The sequence below is a fragment of the Adiantum capillus-veneris genome, chromosome 7, assembly GCF_014529385.1.
Source record: "Adiantum capillus-veneris isolate H3 chromosome 7, ASM1452938v2, whole genome shotgun sequence".
In the NCBI taxonomy this organism is placed as follows: Eukaryota; Viridiplantae; Streptophyta; class Polypodiopsida; order Polypodiales; family Pteridaceae; genus Adiantum; species Adiantum capillus-veneris.
In genome coordinates, this window is record NC_140937.1 from 94,781,605 (window position 1) to 94,804,815 (window position 23,211).

Here is a 23,211-nt window from a genome sequence, read left to right on the forward strand (position 1 = left end):
TGATCGAGTAGCACGAGATGATCCCATAACCAAGAGGCTAGGAGGATGTGCTGAGGGTCGTCAGGGTCGCCCATGTTGACTTCTCTAACAGGGTCCATAGGTGTCGCTCGTGAGGGTGCATCAGAGGATGAGGACTAAGCCGCTTCTTTCAGCTTTGAAATATCATAGGCTACCTGATCCATACCTCCTTCAAGTCGAATTGGTTGCATTGCGGAGCCAGGAGTATGAATCCACATGGCGTCGTTGCCCCAGTCGTGAATTGCCTTTATGTGCTGCAACCAAGGTCTACCAATGAGCAAGGGAAAACCTCCCTCAACATGGGGAAGACGGACCACAACAAAATCCAAGTTGAAAATGAAGTCTTGTACCTACATAGGCACCTTGTCTACTATGCCCACTGGGTAGACTGTCCTTTGGTCATCCAATGTAGCTGTGAAGGGGGCAGGATGGGTAGGTTGCAGTCCTCACGCCAGCATAGTGAACTTTGGCATAAGATTGATGCCAGATCCACCATCTACAATGACACCGGAGAATTGATGACTATGAATAGATACAGTGAGACGAGGACTCTTATAATCGGTGAGGGGAGCGGTAGGATAGGAAATCATGTAGGACTCCGAGGGCTGAAGAGGGAGGTGCCCGCCACTAAGATGTGTACCCAGGTACAAAGACTGAACGTCTGTAAGAGTGTCACTTCTTAGATTTGCATCGAGGCGGAGCATGTCATAAAGTGACACTTGTTGAAAGGTGTCCTTCAAGATGGCTTCTGTTGTTGGCCTGGTCTAGGCTTCCTCTGGAAATTTGATCTGTTGCAAATCAGCCACAGCTTGCAAAAAGGCCCCATCAATATTAGTTTGCATGGAGGAAGGGTTGCCTTTAGCACTAGTGAATTGGCCATTAGCTGGGTCAGTTGTTGTACTAGGAGGGGAAGTGAGGCTGGACTAAGTGGATCTTTTGGAAGGCTGAGACCAAGAGCTGCTCTTTGTGCTTGAGTGAGTACGCCAGTGGGCTCCTCCACTTGCTGTGGCCTATTCTTGGGGGTAACCACATAAGTAGTCGAGGACGGTTGAGGGATAGCGCTTACCACTATCAGGTTGAGATTTGGAAATGTAAACTCTTGTTGGTTCTGACTTGGCCTGAAGACGTGGATGCACTTTGCTTGGGACAATCCTTATTGTAGTGGTCCTTTGACTCAGGGCAGTGACGGCAGGGAGGGGACCCTTCGAGTAAAGGGCACTTACTTTGATAATGCCCATATTCTCCGCATCTGTAGCATAAAATGGGCCAATTTGATGGACAAAATGGGGGACGAGGTGGCCTGTGCTCCTGCTGCAGAGAGGTGGAGGCTAAAGTGTAGAAGCTTTGAGGAGCCGAGGGAGCATTGGCATGATAAAAAATGTGAGGCGAAAAAGTACTTGTCATACCTTGCATAGTCATTGTATTTAGCAATGGTGGCATGTGGTCTGGGTGACCATAAGTAGAGAGCATGTTGGATGCAGGTGCTAGCCCTTGATGAAGAGTGGGACCAGGGCTTTGTTGTATATGTCGCAATGTAGTATCAATCCTTATCCTCATGTCCCCCCTTTTCACAGAAATGGAAATAAGCTTGAAGGGGACATTCAGGTGCAGGGTGCCCTGGAGAGCGGCATGAGCTACATCAAACCAGAGCTTTAATCTCCTGTTGAGACTTGAGTCGTCTAACTCGTGCTTGATCTGATCCAACGCCTCGTGATGTGGAGGCTTCTCCTGTCTAAGCAGGAAGGACCTCTCTTCTTGAAGAGCCCGTTGTAGCTCTAGGGCTTCTAGTTCCCTGTGTAAGGAAGTTAAGGGGTCAGATGGAGTTTCCAAGAGTACAGAGGCAGACTCTACCTTAGGAGAGTCGTTGAACAGCCTTCTTGCTCCCACTATCCTAGTAGCAACAACAACAAACTCTTCGAGAGTGGCTTTAGGTCGGAGACTTTCTCTGAGTTTTTGTTGAGAAGACTTAGGAAGAGCCTTCTCTACCCATTTCTTCACCATAAATTCACTCGGTTGCTGGGGAAGCTTAGTGACCAAAAAATTTGTTTTGGTCATGAGTTCTGCAAAAGTCTCATTGGGCTGGAGCATTAGATTGGCCAGCTCATCCAAAACTTTTTCCTGGAAGTCCCTTGGTCTAAAGGCTTCATAGAACTCCCGTCTTAATGTAGCCCAAGTCGCAAAATGGTTCTCAGTAAACTGACTATACCATTTATCGGCTAAGCCATCCAATGTTGATGGGAAGAGTACTAAGTAAGCGTCTTCTCTATTGAGCCCACAACCCCTGCAAAGGGAGACAAATCTCCTGGCATGGTCATAAGCATCCTCTGTGGAGAGTCCTCTGAAAGTTGGGAACTTTATATTTACCTTAGCCAGGACACTTGGGAGCTCCTCCATGGCCGTCTGCTCAGAAGCCTGGTGGTGCTCAAGATCTTGCTGTAACACACTGGTCGAGCACCTTGTTAGGGAAGATGAGCAGGGAGGTTGTAGAACTGGTTGAAAGAATGGAGGCAGTCGTGTGAGAAAAGGGTAGGGGTAATGGGGCTGGTGGGCTTCTCCTTGGCACAAATGGTTGACGCTTTCTGTGGTAGTACTTCAGAGGACTTAGTAGTGGACTTTGTCACAGCCTTGTATAGTAACAAGAGTCCACCCAAGCTTCTGGGCACGAACTGGCTGAACACTGGACTAGGCTTCCCTAGACCAGGACAAATGACTCTCTGGCTAGACCTGGACGAGACCCTGGCTAGACCTGGACGAGAGACCAGACCAGCTAGACTTGGACGAGACCAGGCTGGACCAGCACGAGAGACTAGACCAAGCTGGCAGTGGCTAGACCTGGATGGGACTTGGCTGGCAGTGGCTAGACTTGGACGAGACCAGCAGGCTGGACCAGAACGAGAGACTAGTCCAAGCTGGCAGAGGGAAGCTGGACGATACCAAACCAGATCAGAGTCTCAGACAAACACAGACGAGAGCTAATTAGCTAGCTCCTCGACCCGTAGGCATAACGGAGTAAGACGTCAGTTGAGGTCGCACCAGGTGTGCCAAAAATGAGAGCACCTGTAGCGAGGAAAAGGTGTGGTGCTCTCTAGAGTGGGTGCTCCTCGGTGCAATATGCATGAAACCTCACTTCAACAGAAGAAACATCACACAGGAACATGACTCAAACATAGAAGCGAAATATGTCTCAAAACACGATACGACTCAAAACACGATTGCAGACTCAACTCAATGGAAGTCAACTTAGTGGAACTCGACAAGCTCAAAGAACCATACAACTCTGGATAGCAGCACACACAGATCCAAGCTCAGGACTCAAGGTACAATGGGGGTGTCTAGGCTCCAATGTGCAGGGAGAGTGCCAATGGCGTGAGAACTCTAGACTCGAGACCAAGACTAGACGCTAAACCATACGAAAAGTCCCTCCAAACCCCAAATAGCTATGGATATATACATACATGAAGAGCCACCAACGGCTGCAAAATATCCACTCCAGCTAAGCCTACTATGAACTGTGAGGTGGTGCATTGGCCACGGTGTCGACTCGACCACCACCCGTATCCCTGCCACGTGTCACCGTCACTGACCTGACAAGAGTCGGTCCAGTGTGAAACCCGGGCCCGCTGTGACTAACTGCCTGTCTCGTGCGCGTGACACTGTAGCCCTGCTACCTACCCCACGTTATCATTTGAGCAGAGCTAGCTGCCCCTCCCATGGAGATTGAGGTGCTTACCAGATCAGTCTCCTTTGTGCACAGCTTGTGGGATACTACTAGAGACAGATATGCTAGACTGGCCCTTGAGTCTTCCAGACAGTTAGCTCTTCAGGGGGACACTTCATACTGGTATGCACAAATGACATCATGGTTTCAGACGCATGGCTTCACCATAGATAGGTTGCCCCCTTTCCAGTACTCTCTTCAGGCACCCTCGATGTCTCTTGCACGGGTGGAGATTACTAAAGTCATTTGTCAGGACCTGATCCAGCTGGATACCAGAAGGACATGGATAGAGCCACCACAGGAGTTGGGCACAAAGATGGCTTTCTATGGAGAGCATCTTCTCCACCTCACAGGAGATGGGTTTGTGATTCGACCCAGCTACATGGACACACATATGCCATGGTTTGCGGTGTGCCATTACTCAGATACGCACATCCTCACATCAGCTGGAGATTGTGACTGGTAGATTCAGAGGGATACCAGCAGACAATAGGATATGCTGCTTATGCCAGCTAGATCCAGAGACAGAGCTACATTACATATGTCATTGCATAGTGTACTATGAGATACGAGGCGGTTTCCATTGCTTGTTCAGAGAGGGTTTTGATCCTTTCTCTAGGGTTGTGATTTATGAGGATCAATGTCTTGGGCTATATCTACTTGAGTTAGTGTAACAGACTTGGACACTCCAAGTCAAGAATCAATCACAACAACACCAAATAACCACTTCAAAACAATTCACATATCACAATAGATTTGCATTGGCTCGGCGGAGTTTCGTGCCTAGAGATATTGGCCCCAAAGACTGGCGCCCCTTTCGGTATTTCTTTATGTATTAATCAATGTTCAAAGTACAAGAGAGCGGTTAGGGTTTCACTCTCAGACTCTTCGTCCAGATGCTCTGCAGAGTGAGCCCAAAACCACTTATTTATTGTTTACAAGGGATGCCAAAAGCAGAGCCCCAAAAGATTTAGAAATAAAGCAAACTCTCTTTTTCTCTCACAAACTCACTTGAGTTTTTAAAAATAAAGCAAGGAAATTTCTCTCTCTCTCTCTCTCTCTCTCTCTCTCTCTCTCTCTCTCTCTCTTATGCTCAATTGCGTCGGCCAAAAGCTGAAAATCAGCGCCTCCCGTCGCAACACTCGAAAGTCCATACTGCTGCCACATGGCATTTTTGCCGCCAGAATTAGGTTTTCAGCCACAGTTAGGGTTTCAACAGCAGTTAGGGTTAGGGTTTATAAAATTAGGGTTTCTGCAAATTAGGGTTTATGGAAAAAATTAGGGTTTCTGCAGAGTAGCCATGTCATCACTTTGTGAAATACCCCCCTCTTGAAACCATTGTAATCACCCTCGATTACGATTGCAAAACAGACAGAGGCCATAAACCGTCTTAGCAGACACTGGCTGTTAGTACCTACGTACTAGGAACACACATCTAGCACATATACCAATCGACAATCACATCACATGACATCACTCGACATCACAGGACATCACATGACATTCAACATTCATTCGGATCTTAGACCATGATTTATCGGCAATGTAGTTAGCATCGCATCTAGATCCAATCGGGACCTCATCGATGTCCGATTGACTAACCCCTATTGCAACCATGTCTATTCGAGATCAATCAGACCAAAATGTTGCAGTCATTTCGTCTATCAATTCTTGCACTTAAAAGAAGTCAAGAACAAATCAGTATCATAATCAGGAATTCCATTTCATAAAGTCATACAGCAAAATACTGTCAGCTTTCAGTGTCCCTGAAGCTCAAAGAGACATCAGTGACTCTAGTATCTAAATCAAGGCATCTGTTGACAAAGGACTGGAGTGACTCCCCTCTTGTGCATCCCACTGCATCAGATCTCCAACTCGGGAGGTTCACTATGTGTAAAACTACCATATCACGTGCGTTCAAGACATGTTTGTACAACCCCTTATCTGTGAATTTTTTAAGAAATATAATGTACTCTTTTCTTTTAAAATGTGTAAGTTTTTTTCAAATTTGAAAAAATAATGCCCTTCTGTATATATATTTCTGTAAGTTTCAAAAACTTTAAATACCCTTCTGTTGAACTCACGTGATAGGTTACATTTTTATTAGGTGACCTCTCCGGGATCTCCGGCCAAGCTGAATTCTGGGTTCCATTTGGAGTAGACTATGCTAAACCAAAAGCATCGAGGTAAAGTTTCACAATCTGAGGAGTATCTGCTAGGTCCTCCTCCTCCATCCACTTTGCATCCAGTGCAGGATAGTTCTTGAACTTAACCAAGAACCGCCTTTGGACTTTACCTTTATTCTTCGTATCCTTATGTGCCAAAATCTGTTCAGGAACAAGGATCTCCTCGTTTTCTTCCACTTCGGGTTGCTCATCAGGCTCCCTATCGTCAGGCACATCACCTTTAAAAGGTTTCAAGAGACTCATATGAAATGCATTGTGAATCCTCCAAGTATCAGGCAGTTTCAGTCGGAAGGAGACATCATTTATCTTTTGAGTGATCTGGAAAGGTCCGTAGTATTGCATACTAAGCTTTGGAAAAAGGCTCTCCTTTCCCTTTTTCTTTCTCAGGCGTGCCTTCTCAAAACGTAAGAGCACCCAATCATCCTCCTTCAATTTCAAGTTGCGACGATGGCGATCCGCTGCCTTTTCCTGTCGTTCTTGAGACTTCTGCAAAGTCTCGCGAACCTTGGCAAAAGCAGTATCTAAGTCTCGCGTATATTCATCCGCTTCAAAAATCTTATCTTTCGTGCTTAGGAAGGGTGGAACCTTTGCATCACCTTCAACAATCTCAAATGGCGCCTTCCCCGTCGAAGAGTGGATCGTGTTATTGTAGGAAAATTCCACCAAAGGTAGGTACTTTTTCCATTGAGTCTTTTGATCTAAGATATAAGACTTCAATAAATCTGGAACCACTGAATTTGCAATCTCAGATTTCCCATCAGTCTGCAGGTGGAACGATGACGAGAACTGCAACCGCGTGCCAATGTTCTCCCAAATTGCCTTCCAAAACAAACTCGTAAATCTGGGGTCCTTGTCGGAGACAATCGTCTCAGGCATGCCATGTAATCTGAAGATCTGGGCCACAAACAATCTCGCTAAGTGATCCGGCTTGACTGTTTTGTTCACTGGAATGAAATGAGCATGTTTGCTAAATCTGTCAATAACAGTCCAAATACCATCGTGACCACGCTATGTTCTCGGGAGATAAAAAATGAAATCCATTGCAATACTTTCCTAGGGGCGGGTGGGTATGGGTAAAGACTGTAACAATCCCTGTGCTTTATGCCTGTCAAACTTGACCTTCTGGCATACTAAGCAACTGTGCACAAACTCTTCCACATCCTTTTTGAGTCTCGGTCAAAAGAAGTATCTCTCTACCTCTTTCATGGTGGTAGCAATGCCGCGGTGACCCGTAAAAGGTGGACAGTGGCATTCAGTCATAACCTTTTTCCTCAACGGTTGTGTAATGCACAACATGGTTTTTCTCATCAAGTAGCCTTCTCGAATAGAGTATCCCGCTACTGTCTCCCCATCCCGTATCCGTGCTAAAACATCTACAAAAATCTGTATCTGTGGCATATTGGTCGACCATATCCTCGAAGATCCTATGATGTATCACAGAAATAACGAGAACCAACGGCTTCCGAGATAAAGCATCTCCCACCACATTCTTCTGTCCCTGCACATGGACAATCTGGAAGTGAAACCATGACAAGATGTTCGCCCACCGCATCTGCTTTTCTGAAAGTTGCTTCTTTGACAAGAAGTAGCACAAACTCTGATGGTCTGTAAAGACTGTAAAATCGGCTTCGAGTAGGTAACGTTGCCATTGAGTAAGAGCATGGATAACCGCCAAAAGCTCTTTCTCATAAATCTGTGCTGTCATCTCCGACCTTGAGAACAATCGGCTCTCGTAAGCAATGACATGGCCTTCTTGCATTAAGACCGCACCCAGACTACGACCACAAGCATCACAATATACTTCAAATGACTTCTGCAAGTCTAGCAAAGTCAAGACTGGTCATGTAGTCAATTTCTCTTTCAAGGTCTGAAAGGCAGTCACCTCTGTGGATCCCCATGAGAAAGGGACTCCTTTCTGTGTCAAAATATGCAAAGGGGAAGCAACCTTTGCAAACTTTCGAATGAACCGCCTGTAGTACGAACACAGTCCCAAGAAGCTTCTAACTTCATGGACATTCTTCAAATCGGGCCAATCACGTATAGTCTCTATCTTCGCCGGATCCATTTGCACTCCTGCTGCTGAGACAATGTGTCTTAAAAAGTGTATCTCTGGTAAGAAAAATTCACTTTTCTTTGCATTAATCACTAACTTGTGATCTCGTAATGCCTGAAAGACCTGAAGCAGATGATCTCTGTGTTCTTCCTCATTCTTGGAGAAAACAATGATGTTGTCAAAGAAAGTGCCAACAAATAGCGTGCACTCTCAAAAAATCCTGTCCATCATCCGGTTAAATGTCGCACAAGCATTGGTTAAGCCAAAAGGCATCACCAAAAACTCAAATAACCCAAAGTCGTCCGAAAAGCTGTCTTGTAGACGTCTCCCGGCGCAATCTTGATTTGATGATATCCACTCTTCAAATCAATCCTGCTAAAGCACGAGATCCTTGTAATCTATTGAGTATATCATCGATCCTAGGAATCGAAAATCTGTTCTTGATGGTGATTTTGTTGAGAGCTCTATAATCGATGCACATTCTCCAAGATCCGTCTTTCTTCAGAACCAACAACACTGGAGAGCAATACGGTGAAGTACTAGGCTGGACAAGACCCTTTTCCAAGAGGTCTTTCACTTGGTCCATAATCTCTTCATTCTGTGCTCGACTCACACGGTAAGGTGGCCGGTTTGGTGGTGTGCTTCCAGGTATCAGATGAATGGTATGATCTTCAGGATGAGCATATGGTAACTCGCCTGGTAGGCCTTCTGAGAAGCAATCGGCATGAGAGTGGAGAAAATCTTGGCGTTCTTTATCAAGTTTAGACATATTTGTCCTATCATTATCGCTCAATTCTTTCATAAAGATCAAGTAAACAAACAGATTGGATTTCATTAATTTAGAAATGGCCGAAGCCGATACAATAGGGACAGACTTGTCCTTCAGTTTAATATCAAGTATAATGGTTCTACCCTTCTTTGTAGTCAATGTTGCTTTCCTCGCCCGATAATCGACCACGACGTTGTTCTTGTGGTACCAGGGAATCCTAAGAGAACATCACAACCTTCCAAAGGCATTATGAAAAAGTCATCGTGCCCCAAATACCCCTAACAATGCAACCGAAGTTTGCCAATGACAGGTGTAATGGCTACGTCCTTGCCGGGTGCCGCTAGAACTGCCTTCGCAAGTGGTCTCATCCGATCGGGAGTGATCTCGAGTCGCATCGCTAGTTCCGGTGAAATGAAGTTGGCCTTGGCTCCTCCATCAAGGAAGCTCAGGGCCTCTTGATCTTTCACTTTGCCCCAAGCTCCGACAAAGTTCTGTACTCTCGTTCATGGTGTTGGGATCGGTACCCACACAATCTGGAACCAGTCCTGTTTTCATCTTGCCTTTTCTTCCACGTTCCTCAGTTGCTCTCGAACTCTCATGCCTATCATTGTCCTTGTCATTCTGTTCTTTCGGTGCCTTTTTAGGGCACTTCACGGAGATATGTCCATGTTCCCTGCATCCAAGCACTTCCCCTCCCTGATGAAGCGAGCTCGCTCCTGAGGAGTAAGCTTGGGTCGTGCATCCTTGTTCTCTCGGTTGCTCTTTCTCTTTCTACTTTCATTCCCAGAAGTCTGTTCGGCTCGTTGTGTCATGGCCTCATCGGTGGGGTATGTCAGACTGCCAGAGTGAATGGCAAAGCCCCGCTTCTCATGACTCATCAACTCCTGAATAAAAGCTGTTTTCTGTTCCAAGCAATGATTTCGGATCTCTGTAGGTAGACCTAAGGTGAACCGCTCTATCTGTTCTCTGAACGAGATCTTCTTGAATGAAGAGGCAGGTAGAAAAGAGCTCCGGAATCTCTCACAGTAAGCATTCACTGTATCTCTCTTGGTCATCTGAAGATGGTTCCAAGCAACTCGTATATCGTGTTCATACTCTCGCGTCAACCAAGAAGAAATAAAAAGCTTCTTAAATGTTAGTCATTTAACTGGCGTAATCTTGTTTAAAAGAAGCGTGGACCCTCAAGTTTGAGCATTCCCCTTAAAGTAAGAGGCAGCTCTCCGAATATTGGAGTGCTCTGAGTCGTCCTCCCGCAAAGTGATGTCAAACTGTTGTATAAAAGACAAAGCCTTCGAAGCATCTGTGTATCCTGAAAAATTGTCAAATTTGATCAACTGTCCACCTTCCTTAAACTCTCGGACTTTCTTGCTTTTATCTTCCACAAAGTCATAGTGGTTGGCTTTATAAAAATTCTTCTTGTTCGCATAAATTTTTCCGTCATCGAAGTTTGAACTGTCTTAGACGAGTCCTCTGTAGAACTGTCAGTCATCGGGCGAGATTTAGACTTCTTTGCCTTTTCTTGCCCTTTCCAAAGCGTTGTTTCTTGCTTCGCTTTTTGCCTTTTCTGTCTTCTTCGCTCGAATCTGAAGAGCTAGAAGAACTGTCAGTAGAAGAAGAAGAGGAACTGGGTACTCCTTCAAAGCAAACACGCTTCTTCTGTTTCTTTGCTTTGTCAAATGTTGACTGACGACCCAAATAACCCGAGAAGTCAGTGCCTTTCTTCTGCTTTTTGCCGTGTTTTTTGGATTTCTTTTGCGCATCAAAAAGCTGAGCAATCCGTGCATCGACCACCTCTTCTAATTCCTTCTCTGAATATTACTTGTGATCAGAAGGTTTCTTGAGAGCGGGTTTCGGGGGTGGTGGTGTGCTTTTCTGCCACTGTGCATGCACTTCCTGAAAAGAAGTCTCGCTCATATATTTTGCCAATTTTGGATCCTTCGCAAAACTGAGCATCATCTTTGTTGCATCGCCGATCATTGTTGCATCGCCGATCAATTGACGACGCTTCATCTCTCGTTGCTCCGCTTGAGTAGGCCGAGGTGGGCCATACTCTCTGCCGGAATCTTCATGATCCTTGCCCGCATCTCCAGATGCAGAGGGAGTCAACTGATCCTTGCGTGAATCCATAGGTGCCGCAGAAAAAAAAATTGGGGATCGGATTTCTCGTAGAAGAGAAATCGGCAGTGCTCTGATACCACTGTAATAGACTTGGACACTCCAAGTCAAGAATCAATCACAACAGCACCAAAATAACCACTTTAAAATAATTCACAGATCACAATAGATTTGCACTGGCCCGGCGGAGTTCCGTGCCTAGAGGTATTGGCCCCAAAGACTGGCGCCCCTTTCGGTATTTCTTTATGTATTAATCAATGTTCAAAGTACAAGAGTGGTTAGGGTTTCACTCTCAGACTCTGCGTCTAGATGCTGTGCAGAGTGAGCCCAAAATCGCTCATTTATCGTTTACAAGGGATGCCAAAAGCAGAGCCCCAAAAGCTTCAGAAATAAAGCAAACTCTCTTTTTCTCTCACAAACTCACTTGAGTTTTTAAAAATAAAGCAAGGGAATCTCTCTCTCTCTCTCTCTCTCTCTCTCTCTCTCTCTCTCTCTCTCTCTCTCTCTCTCTCTCTCTCTCATGCTCAATTGCGTCGCCCAAAAGCTGAAAATCAACGCCCGTAAATCCCGCGGCAAAACCCGAAAGTCTATTCTGCTACCATGTGGCATTCTGCCACCAAAATTAGGGTTTCAGCCACAGTTAGGGTTTCAACAGCAGTTAGGGTTAGAGTTTCCAGAATAAGGGTTTTTGGAAAAAATTAGGGTTTCTGTAGAGTAGCCACGTCATCACTTTGTGATAGTTAGACGGATATAGAGACACTTTATTGGGGAGAGATAGAGAGAGAGAGTCCTAGAGACAGATTACAAATGTCTTTTCACTAGATATGGGACAGCCAGAGGAGCAGCCATCAGTGCCCCACACTCATTCGACCACTACCAGCACTCTCGTCGACCGAGCACTGGAGCTATGGAGATCCAGACGGCCACGATTGAGGAGAGGGGCTACATAGCATCGACGGAGACTACAACAGAGGATTCGAGCCATACTCTCTCGACACCCAGAGTGCAGATGAGGATGGATTCTAGTAGTATTATCTTTGTTCTAGTCCTTTTGTACCCAGACATGGTATTACATTCACCATTTTGTAACAGGTTGATCCTTAGGTCACTTTGGCCTTTTGAAGACGTTAATATAACATTTTATTTGATTTCATTTCTCTCTCTCTACTGGGGACAGATAGAGAGAGAGTCCCAAAGACAGATTGCAGATTTCTTTTCACTAGATATGGGACAGCCAAAGGAGCAGTCATCACTGCAGAGCTCGGCCCACACTCATTCGACCACTACTGGCACTCTCATCGATCGAGCACTAGAGCTAAGAAGATCCAGACAGCCACAATTGAGGAGAGGGGCTACATAACATCGACGGATACTACATCAGAGGATTCGAGCCATACTCTCTTGACATCCAGAGTGCAGATGGGGATGGATTCTAGTAGTAATATCTTTGTTCTAGTTCTTTTGTACCCAGACATAGTATTAGATTCACCATTTTGTAACAGATTGGTCTCATAGGTCATTTTGGCCTTTTGAAGACGTTAATATAACATTTCATTTCATTTCTCTCTCTCTCTCCCTCTCTCTCTCTCTACTGACCATGGAGGAGATTGATGAGATCCGCCAGCGAGACCGATGCTGGATCTCTTGTGATTTAGGTATCCCAGCTAGCTGCTTAGTTGGTTCACACCTAGCAGTTTAGGATTCCATAGCATAGTATTTTTATTTTGTCATTTTGTTACTTTTGCTACTCTGACTTTGTATCAGATACATTGTAACCTTCTGGTCTCATAGGTCACTTTGGCCTTTTGAAGACGTTAATATAACATTTCATTTCATTTGTGTGTGTGTGTGTGTGTGTGTGTGTGTGTGTGTGTGTGTGTGTGTGTGTGTGTGTGTGTGCATTGCTCTATGGAGCTGAGATTTGGGGACCTTCATTGGACCATCATGGGAGGACAGGTCGCACTGATGGATGGGGGTACATGGAGAAGCCACTAGTCTCTATGATCTCAAGGCTCATTAGAGCCAAGGCCTCAGTACCAAGTGCCATTATCCGAGCAGAGCTAGCTGCCCCCCCACTAGTGGTTGAGGTGCTCACCAGATTGGTCTCCTTCATACACCGCATGTGGGAACTTCCCAGAAATAGATATGCCTGCCTTGCACTTGAGTCCTCGATAGTTAGCCATGCAGGGAGATACAACATGCTGGTATGGGGAGATGACATCATGGTTTCAGGCGCATGGATTCAACATAGACAGACTGGCCCCCTTCTAGTACTAACTGGAGGCACCCTCTCTGGCTCTCACACAATCCGAGATCACCAGGCTCATCCGCCAGGACCTCACTCAGCTAGACACCAGGAGGACATGGATACAGCCAGCACAGGAGCTGGGCATGAAGATGGCTTTCTACCGAGAGTATCTTCTCCACCTCACGGAGGACGGTTTTGTGACGAGACCCAGATACATGGACACCCACTTGTCTCATGGGATACGAGGTGCTATTGGCCAGATACGCACATCTTCACACCAGCTACAGATCGAGACTGGGAGATACAACATAGTACCAGCAGAGGCCAGGACATGCCTCCTGTGTGACCTGGAGACTGAGACAGAGTTGCACTACACATGCCACTGCCCCATCTACTACGAGATACGCAGCCGCTTCCACTGCTTGTTCAGAGAGGGCATCCGACCACTCTCTAGAGTCATGCAGTATGAGGATTAGAGATGCTTGGGTCTGTTCTTGCTTGAGCTTCGCAAACACAAAGAGAGCCTGATGAGGGGAGAGGCCAGCTAGTCTTAGAGACGGATCATAGACTTCTTTAGAGCAGACACTGGACACCCGGAGGAGCTACTACCACAAGAGATCTCGTCGCCTCACACCAGAGGCACACTGATCGACCGAGCGACCGAGCTAGGGAGATCCAAACGCCCACGACTGTGGAGGACTACATAGCATCGATGGAGGCTGCATCAGAGGATTCAGATCACTCTCGCCCGACATGCACGACGCCCGGTCAGGCTATCGACCATGGAGGAGATTGATGAGATCCGCCATCGACCGATGCTGGATCTTTTGTGATCTGTGATTTAGCTATCCCACCTAGTTGATTAGATCACACCTAGCTGTTTCGGATTGCATAGCATTTTATTCTGTCATTTGATTTTGTCATTTTTGTTACTTTGACTTTATATAAGATCCACCACATTGTAACTTTTTGGTCTCATAGGTCATTCTGGCCTTTTGTAGACGTTAATATAACATTTCATTTCATTTCATTTCTCTCTCTCTCTCTCTCTCTCTCTCTCTCTCTCTCTCTCTCTCTCTGTGGTATGCACAGATCTCATCATGGTTCCAGATACATGGCTTCAGCATGAATAACTTACCTCCCTTCCAGTACTTCCTTGATGCACTATCATTGTCTCTAACACGGGTGGAGATTACTAGACTCATTCGCCAGGACCTGACCCAATTGGACACCAAGAGGACATAGATAGAGCCGATACAGGAGTTGAGCACGAAGATGGCTTTCTATAGAGAGCATCTTCTTCAACTCACAGGGGATGGGTTTGTGATTTGTCCGTTGTAATTTGTCCGAGCCATATGGATACACATCTATCTCATGGGTAACGGTGTGCAGTTGGTCAGATACGGACATCTTCACACCAGCTTGAGATTGAGATTGAGACTGGTAGATTCAGAGGGATACCAGCAGCTAGCAGGATATGATGTCTATGCCATACTCTCTCTCTCTCTCTCTCTCTCTCTCTCCCCCCCCCCCCCCCCCCCCCCACCCCTTCCCCCTTGGTGCTCAGACATTGTACTAGATTCACCACTTTGTAACTTTTTGGTCTCATAGGTCACGTTGGCCTTTTGAATGCAATGTTTGGAAGCTTTGGATATTGTACATAGACTCAGTGCCTGTAAGTTCAAGGATTGGTGTGCTGGTCACTGTGCTATTTTGTTGGTTGGTGATTACATACTATATACCATAGGGAGAGAACATATTCATTTGCCAGTGTGAATGGTGCATGCCTTTTGGGAGACTGCCCCTCATAGTGTGAATAGGGTCTTTTTGCGTGCACAACATACATGAAAGACATTTCAATCACATTTTGAGATATTCTTGTGTCGACCTGTAAAAATAGGAGCTCTATTGACATACTATTAATATCACCTATTTTTGTTTTAGTTGTAAGTTCAAAAGATTTCCTTGATCGTTGTTATTCATTTGGCCCAAGCTCACAATAAATAATGTTCATTACATTTTCCATATAGCTGAAATTCCATCTTCAAGGGAAGGTGTCTAGCCTGCAGATCAAAATTTTTTGTTACCTCAAGGCATAGTAATTTAAAGAATAGTTTGATATCAGTTGGCTTCTTTTGGTCTGTTTTTCCCAATGGATAATGGTTATTGAACACTTTTTTTAAAATAGTATCGCACTAGCTCTCTTCTTTAGTTTCTCTCTTTCATCTGAAGGTCATTGTGGTAAAGGGCAGGCTTCTGGATTCTAATAGCCTAAACAGGGCATTGTCGTAACAAGATTGCAATGGACTTGTTGCGAGAGAAGAATGAGATGCAAGAGTGGTCAAGGGCAATGAAGAGAGCTGGCAAGAGAGTAGCATTGGTACCCACCATGGGTTCCCTACATGCAGGCCACCTTTCTTTGGTTCAACGTGCAAAACAACTTGCTGATGTGGTTGTCGCCATTTATGTCAACCCTTCCCAATTTTACCCAACTGAAGATTTTGGCCAATATCCAAGGGACGTCTAGGGAGATCTCAACAAGCTACAGGTTAAATGTGTTTTTGAAGTTGATTCAATTTTCCTTTTGCTTCAGATGGTATGTTTGTCTGTGCTTGTGTTGTTGCATGGTATTTATGAGCATGTCATGTCATTGATTTGTTTGAACACATGCCAAAAATTTATGTGCTTTGCTTTGCCATGAAATGTCGAGAAGATAATTGCCATTAAGGGAGGCACTTGTGAAGCTTAGCATGTCTGAGTGTGATGATTGCCTTCTTTGACAGTAACAAATGCATCTAGTGTTATTGCTCTAGCTTACATGCTTTCAAGTTCAATGCTTTTGTATGGTCTTCCTCACTTTGACATCTAGTGTCCCCTTCGTAGTGCAGCCCTTTTGTGTCGATGTAGTTTTCAATCCGCATGATCTTTATGTACGAGATGCAAACCAAAGTGGAACAAGGCTGTTAGAGAGCACTACCAAGTCTTTACAACAAGCTCCAAATGAGACCATAGATGACAAAAGGGAGCTCAATCTGAAAAGACAAGAAGGGGGCCATGGACATGAAACATGGGTAAGAGTTGAGAAGCTTGAGTTGCCATTATGTGGTCGCAGTAGGCCAGGCTTCTTCAGAGGGGTGGCAACAGTGGTGACTAAGCTTTTCCACATAATTGAACCTGATGTGGCTCTTTTTGAAAGGAAGGATTATCAGCAGTGGCGAGTTATTTGCCGCATGGTATTTATTTATGTTAGGTTTTTGTGGCATTGGGGTTTGCTTCACTGTAATGATGCATTTCGTTGTGTTGATTTCAAGTATCATCGGTGCTGAAGGTGAGAGACTTGGATTTTGCAATTGAAATCATAGGTTGTGATCTACAAAGGGAAGAGGATGGCCTAGCAATGAGCTCCCGAAATGTTTACCTTTCTTCAGCAGAGCGCTTGCAGGTTGGTTTTTTGTGGTTATAGATTGGATTTTGATGTTGTTTAGTAGAAAATTCACCTGCCCTCTATGTGCTGCAGGCACTGTCTATCAGCAGATCTCTAATGCAAGTCAAGGAAGCAGTTTTGAATGGAATTGTAGATGTCTGTTAGCTTGGTAAAACAAGAGATAACCAGTGCCTCTGGACGAGTGGACTATATTGAGGTCGGTGATGTCATACCCCTGAGTTGTAAAATGCAAGTTTAGCTTATGCTACAATCTTGGGAAAATTATAAAAATGGTTTGTGGAAATTCCCAAAATACCCCTCAAAAACTTCAAAAATTCCTAAAATACCCATAAACAGTCCAGGAAAAAATGTCTTTGGAGATATTTGCAAGACTGACAATGATTGTTTTGGGATTTTTTTGGAAAAACGTAAGGGCATTTTGAGAAATTTGGCAAAAAATGAGGGGTATTTTGGGAATTTCCGCAAACTTTAGGGGTATTTTGGTAATTTTTCTTACAAATATTCAACTAAACATGGCTTACCCTTGCTTGTGTGGTGATATTGCTGATTATAAAAATTCAAATTTGTTCTCAGATGTCTGAACAAGAGTCATTACGACCTTTGCAATTTGTCGATTGCCTAGCTGTCTTGTGTGTAGCGGCATGGTTTGGTCGAGTACGACTCATTGACAACATTGAGTTGGAACCATCTCAACCTCAATGATTGAAGGCAACAATGGAGGTTGCGGAGATTGGCATGCACTTTCGACAAGAGCACATTACGATCATGGTGGGCAACATCTATTATGATGACACGAAGCACTTCATTTCTATCATTTCATTGTTGGGTGCACCATAACTGTTCCAATTTTCAAGTCTTGATGCTTGCCTTTGTGTGTAGATGTCTCACAAAGTGGGTATTTTGTCTCTTCGTATAGGAGGTTTCCTTTTTGTCTCTTTCTCAATTTTAAAGTTTTGTACTTACAAGTGAAGAGTGTAAAGGGCTCCTTTTTCATTACCCAAATGTTTCGAGAATCAAAAAGGCCTTCACAGCCAGAGGGTCTATGGGGCTCTGCTCTTGTAGCGCCATCGAGGGTCCCCATGTACTTCCATGCAGGGCTTGCCAAATACATTTTTCCTATCCAAAGAAAATAATGGCACAATTTAAAACTCTTCCGGTTATAGGCCAAAATCTGAAGCATTGGCAGGTATGTACACTAAAACTTGTACGATTTTGCTGATTTCCTTCAAGGCAATCTCAGACTCTAGCCAAATTTGCAATTGTGGATGGTTATAAATACACTAAAGCCCGAATTTTTGCAAAGACTGCTTCCATCACTATAGCACCTTTCATCTTATAGCATCCACAACTTCACAGCCATGCTATAGTGGACAACAAGTGTATGTGTGAGAACTCATCTTGTAAATTTTTTAGTCTCATAAACCATTCCATTTACTAGACTTAGATAAAGTCTTTCTTTCTAGGGCATCTCTCTTGCTATGTATCTCTTCCGCAACTCTCTCTCTCTCTCTCTCTCTCTCTCTCTCTCAAGCGTGGTAGATTGGCTATCCAAATTCCCTCTTTTCAACAGGTCTTGAGTACAACACTTGAGGTCTCTTGGGATTGTTCCTACAATGCTAAAAACTTCTCTTATCTTCTCTCTCTCTCTCCACACCTGTGTGCACATGCACCGCCGCCCAACCTCACCCAACGTGGGTTCGCGAACGTCCTCTTTCGATTGCCCCATGTATCAATTTGTCATTTGCGTCTTGAAATTGTGAAAATTCCCAATATTTTGGATGAATTCAAAGGGGAGCTTCTAGAAGTGTTTGTATTACCTTTGTGGCACTTATTTTTGCAAAATTTTTGCATAGTCAGTGAAACTTCAAATTACTAGTTTTTGAATTTTTTAAAACAAAAATTCAATTTTCTCTTTATGTGCACAAAACGAACCAATTGAAAGAACTTATAAGCACCAACCATGGGGCCTTAAACCCTAAAAACCCAAAGCTTGAACTCTGAAGGAGATTTTTGTAAATCGCGTCGATGACATGGCAACTGTACAGATGCACGCGTTTTACGTTGATGATGTTGGGATATAAAGCTCAATGTGGTCGCCCAGGTAAGTGGGCGGGCCGCCAGGTATGTACACATATTCTTTTGTTAAAACCTAATAAGAACTCACTATGCTCTACACATTACAGTAGAGCGAGTTCACCATATCGTCGTGCTCTTCTTCTCGCACTCTCTCTCGCATCGCACTTCCGCTCGTACTCCTTCAACTGGTATCAGAGCTCGGATCGAGGCTCGGGGCAGCACTGCAGGAGGCTAGAGTCACCAGCTCAGATTGGAGTGAAATTCGAAAGGCAAAGACACGGCCCTAAATCTTGTGGGTAAGCCCGTAGGGCTTGGTGTGCTCAGAATTTCATTTTGAGATCATCTCGGTCACCGTTCGGCTTCGACAAAGTTCTGTGCATGCCATTTTCGACTACGTGGTCTCAGCGGGTGCAGATCCGACTCTGCAAATTTGGGGTTTTCGGCCTACGACTGCAGGTGCTGAGGATATCGACACTCTCAAAGTGTTGATTTGTGCCTGTCTACACATCGAAGGACGGCTCATAGTTCTTGGAGGCGTGTCACATACGACACGGGCGCATCTACACACAGACTGTAGGCGACATCCACTAGTTCATCAAGTAGCTTGTGTTTGCTGCTTGATATTCCAGATTTCATCCTGACATTGCAAGTACTTCCACATGGGATGTATTGTCAGAGATGATGTATGTTGAGGGTTTGCTGGCTGTGAGTCACACAGCAAACAACCGCCGCAGCGGTTACAACATACAGTGGGAAATTTGTGGATGTATGACTTTGTGGGAAGTCTATGTATTGTCAGATTTACTGCAGCCTTTGTTGAGGGTCGAGTGAGGTTTTATTGAGCTGGGGGATTCTCGAATGTTGAGATCCTTTCGGTGATACAGGTCTTGGAGCGATCCCTTGAGCACCCTTAGATAGGCAGCTAGGATGTATTGACTGTGAGTTAGATAGTTGGGATTGCATCTTTGCTTTACTGCCGTTGAGGCATTGTCGCAGTCTATGCTTACAAGACAGTGACATGACAGTGAGAGACAGTACAGGTGCAGGACAGGTTTACCCGCAGCTTACAGTGTCAGAGAGACAGTGTTTTTTGAGCTGTTTTTTGGTCTGTTTTTGAGTACACCAGAGCCATTTTACAAAGGAGACTGCCGAAATTTCTGCAGAATCTGAAGCTTTCTTGGTTCATTTGACAGGTTGATATTGTTCAGAGGTCAGTTTACAAGGGAAACTCTGCCGAATTTTTCCCAGGAAAGTAAACTACTGTGAAGCGTAGCTATGGTTGGATCACAGGACACTGCTCTTTACAATATCAAGAAGCTGGATGGAACCAATTTCCCATTGTGGAAGAAGCAGATTTGGCACGTGTTGGTACAAAAGAAGCATATAAAACCTATAAAGCTCAAGGGGATAAAACCAGAAGATATGGACGAAGATGAATGGAGCGAAATGGATGAATTGGCACTTTCTACCATTATGCTGACTTTGGCAGAAAGCGTTTACTTCAATGTAGCAGACGAGATGTCGGCTTATCAAGCATGGTTAAAGCTGAGTGATCTTTATGAGAAGCAGAGTGCAGCTTCACAGGTATACTGGCTTAAGAAGCTTGTTGATTTGAAGATGAAAGAAGGGACACCTATGTCCAATCATCTGAATGAATTCAACACAATCTATAGTCAGTTGTCAGCTCAAGGTGTCAAGTTTGATGAACCTGTTAGAGCTATGTTCCTGTTGATCACATTGCCGGAAAGTTGGGACACTTTTCGCACAGCTTTGAGTAATTCTGCACCTCCAGATGGTTTGAACATAGCAGGTGTAGAAGGAAGTCTGCTTACTGAAGAAACCAATAGAAAGACAATGGACAAAGGCAAAGGAACAACCTTAGTTGTCAGGGGTAGGACTAAAGAAAAGTACAAAGGTAGAAAGAGGAATCAGTCTCGTAGCAAGTCCCGCAGTGCTAAAGGCAAGAGTGACATAGAATGCTACCATTGTGGCAAGAAGGGTAACATGAAAAGAGACTGCAGAGAATGGAAAGCAGAACAAGTCCTCAATGAAGATTCAAGAAATAAATGTGACAAACACTGTTGCAGAGGATGATAGTCTAGTGTCAGGAGACATCTACTTCTTGAAGAATACAATGGACTCAGCTCTTCTTACAGCATCTGATGGAAATGCACTGAGTGACTGGATTATAGACTCAGGGGCATCACTTCATGTGTCTCCAAACAAGGAGTGGTTTACCTCTTATGTGACCACTAAAGATCATGTTCGGCTAGGCAATGGGCAGACATGTGAGATCTTAGGTGTTGGAGATGTTCAATTGAAGTTTCAGAATGGCTCTTCTTTCACGCTGAAGAACGTGAGACATGTTCCCGCAATTACAAAGAGCTTGATCAGCACAGGTTTACTTGATGATGCTGGCTACGTCACCACTTTTGGACAGAACATGTGGAAGATATCCAAGGGTTCTATGACAGTAGCACATGGAGTAAAGTCTGGAGGACTTTACATGATTTATGTATCAAATGTCTCTAAAAATGTAATCAATGTAACCGAGCAGCCGAACGTGTCTTTGTGGCATAGCCGGTTAGGACATATGTCCAAGAAGGGAATGGAAATCTTGTCTCGTTCTGGTTATTTACCTGGCTTTTCATTTAATGATCTTTAATTCTGTGAACATTGTCTGTATGGTAAGCAAACACAGCAGCCACATAAGCATAGAAGCAGTAGAAGAGATACACAGTTGGCACTTGTTCATAGTGATTTGTGTGGACCTATGCCTAACCTATCTCTAGGGGGAGCTTCTTACTTTATGACATTTATAGATGATTACTCGAGGAAAGTATGGGTTTACTTTCTCAAGCACAAGGTTGAAGCGTTTAGTGTTTTCAAAACGTTTGTGACACTTGTGGAGAATCAGAGTGGCAAGAAGCTTAAAGGCTTACGCACTGACAATGGTGGAGAGTACGTTTCAAAGGCCTTTCAGGACTTTTGTGAGTCAAAAGGTATAAAACGTGAACTTACTGCTCCTTACAATCCTCCTCAAAATGGTGTTTCTGAGAGGATGAATAGGACCATACAAGAGAAGGTCAGAGGTATGTTGTCTAATGCACAGCTGCCAAATGGGTTTTGGGCTGAAGCTGTATCAATAGCCGTTCATCTTATAAATAGATCTCCTAGCAAGGTTTTGCAGAAGGATTTAGTGGCAGAGATGGTATGGTCAAGCAAGGTGCCCTCATACAAGCATCTCAGAGTCTTTGGCTGTGAGGCATATACTCACGTTGCAAAGGAATTTAGGAACAAACTTGAGCCAAAGAGTAGAAAGTGCATCTTTCTAGGCTATGGTAATTATGGTGAGATGGGGTACAGACTTTGGGATCCCGAATCCAGAAAGGTTATCCGCAGCAATGATGTTCACTTTAATGAAGCCAAATATCATTCTAAACCAGAGAAAGTTGAGGAGATTAGAAGAGTTGTCTTCCAAGAAGATGGACCTGCACGTGCAAGACAAAATGTCAGGGCTCAAGAGGAGCAAGGACAGGATAGAGTGGAACCACAGGTTGTGGCTGAGCCTGAGCCACCTATTGTGCGTAGATCTGAACGTGTCACGCGACCTCCTGATAGGTTTGTTCCATCTATGAACTATGTCATGTTGACTGATTGCAATGAGCCTTCATGCTACAAGGAAGCAGTGCAAATGAAGGACTCCGGGAATTGGCAATTGGCCATGCAGTCAGAGATGAAAGCTCTGCATAAAAACAAGACATGGAAGCTAGTTAAATTACCACAGGGCAAAAAGGCTCTACCTTGTAAATGGGTTTACAGGTATATGATCACCGCTCATGATAGTCAGCCAAAGTACAAAGCAAGGCTTGTTGCCAAGGGCTTTAAGCAAGAACAAGGCATTGACTTTGATGAAATCTTCTCTCCGGTGGTCAAGATGACTACATTGAGATGCTTTCTTGCATTGGTTGCCATATTAGATTTGGTGTTGCACCAAATGGATGTCAAGACAACGTTCTTGCATGGTGATTTAGATGTGGAAATTTACATGCAGCAGCTAGAAGGGTTTGTTGAGAAAGGCAAGGAAGATTGGGTATGCCAGTTGTTAAAGAGTCTTTATGGCTTAAAACAATCACCGAGGGCATGGTACCATAAATTCCACAAGTTTATGCTTTCTCAAGGCTACAAACGTAGTGAGTTCGATCACTGTCTATATACAAAGAAGGCTAAGGATGGTAGTTGGCTGATCCTTATTTTGTATGTGGATGACATGTTGATTGCTGACAAGCACTTGGAAGAAATTTCAGCTTTGAAGTCAAAGATGGCAAAATCATTTGACATGAAAGACATGGGTGAGGCAAGTCATATACTTGGTATGCCCATTGAGAGTGACAGATCAAAGAAGTTGATTTGGTTATCTCAAACAGAGTATATTGACAAGGTTTTGCAACGTTTCAATATGGAGAAGGGAAAGGCACTGAGTGTTCCATTGCCACCATATGTGAAACTTAGCAAACAAGATTGTCCTGTGTCTGAGGAAGAACAGGCTGAAATGGATAAGATTCCATATGCGTCTGCAGTGG

General features: G+C 44.4%; 1 pseudogene across 1 annotated transcript in view; it reads left to right on the plus strand.

The window, feature by feature from the left end:
* Positions 1-18,086, plus strand: part of LOC147454247 (pantoate--beta-alanine ligase-like) — a 41,088-nt pseudogene extending 23,002 nt beyond the window's left edge. The window contains exons 3-7 of the transcript XR_015188764.1: positions 15,340-15,655; positions 15,996-16,340; positions 16,436-16,549; positions 16,625-16,748; positions 17,126-18,086. The product of XR_015188764.1 is annotated as a pantoate--beta-alanine ligase-like (transcript). The remainder of the gene's footprint in view (positions 1-15,339; positions 15,656-15,995; positions 16,341-16,435; positions 16,550-16,624; positions 16,749-17,125) is intronic.
* The last annotated feature ends 5,125 nt before the right edge of the window (positions 18,087-23,211 follow it).